Genomic DNA, 1,251 nt, shown 5'->3' with positions numbered 1-1,251 from the left:
CCTCCACCCCCCACTCTGTGTCTGGCCCCACACCACCCACGCCCCTCCCCACTCTGTATCTGCCTGATCCGCTCCACTGGAGTCATGCCCCATCATTGTGAACGGACATTTCTCCTCCAGGCTCAGGTGACTGGCAGTGTCAGCGGTGAGAGGGAGGGGTAAGCAGTGACTGCCCACAGGCACCACCAGCAGTGTTGGTGGTGCCTTTTTGCAGGATGTGCACTGCCATGCTCAGGTGGTGCATGTGCACCCCCTACACATCACCAATATGTGGATGGGTGTGGAGGGATGTGGGAGGACATGGGTTAGTGTGTGAGTAGGTGTGGGGACTGTGGGTGTGGGTGTGGGTACTGTGCCCCCCCCCCCCCACAGCACACAGACTACCCTGCCCTCAGGGTCTCAGCCCCCCCCAGGGCTAGAGCTCTCCTGTCTGATCTCAACCCCTCTCAGCCCCCCACTCTGGTCTGCAGCCTCCTACTCATTCTTCTGCTCATCTCCAGCCTCTGGAGGCAAACAGGAGAATGAGCAGGAGGCTGAAGACAGCAGGGAAAGTCTCCAGATCATCTCCAGCCTCCTGCTCATTCTCCTGCTTGACTCTAGCCTCCCAATGTTGCAGACAAGCAGAAGTATGAGCAGGAGGCTGGAGAAAAGATTCTGGAGACGAGCTGGAGACTTCCCCTGCTGTCTCCAGCCTCCTGCTCATTCTCTGCTGCCACTGGTGGGTGTAGGGGGAGAATGAGAAAGGAGCTGGGGGAATGAATGGGGAAATGGGGGAATGAACGGAGGTGGAGGAACAAACAGGGAGTGTGGGGTATGAACGAGGGCTGGGGGGAACAAATGGGGAGTTGGAGAAACCAATGTGGGCTGGGGCTGAGCGGGGCCTGCCCCATGGTCCTCTCCCCACTCTTCCAGCCTCCTACTTACCTGGCATGAAGCTGGGTCCAGGTCCCTGCAGCTTGCACCACTGCCTTCCCCACACAGGCAGGCAAGATGCTTCAACACAAGGGAAAGGGCCAGCCACAGAGTTCAGGCAGGCTACCAACGTGTCTCTGTGAAGAACCAAGCCTCTGTTTGCTTCAGGGCATGGTCCAGAACCATGTTTGACCCCTAGATAACCAGGGGTCTAATTTTGCCCCTGCACTGCAAATTTGCAGCAACTTTACAATGCAGGGAACATTTTTTGGTTCCCACATGTGCCTCTTGCAGCATCTCAAAGGGGGTTGGGATGTTGCATGAGGCATGTCCATGCTC

Source organism: Crocodylus porosus, unplaced genomic scaffold, assembly GCF_001723895.1.
Source record: "Crocodylus porosus isolate Cpor-Errol unplaced genomic scaffold, CroPor_comp1, whole genome shotgun sequence".
NCBI lineage: Eukaryota > Metazoa > Chordata > Crocodylia > Crocodylidae > Crocodylus > Crocodylus porosus.
Note: the sequence above shows the minus strand (reverse complement) of the source record.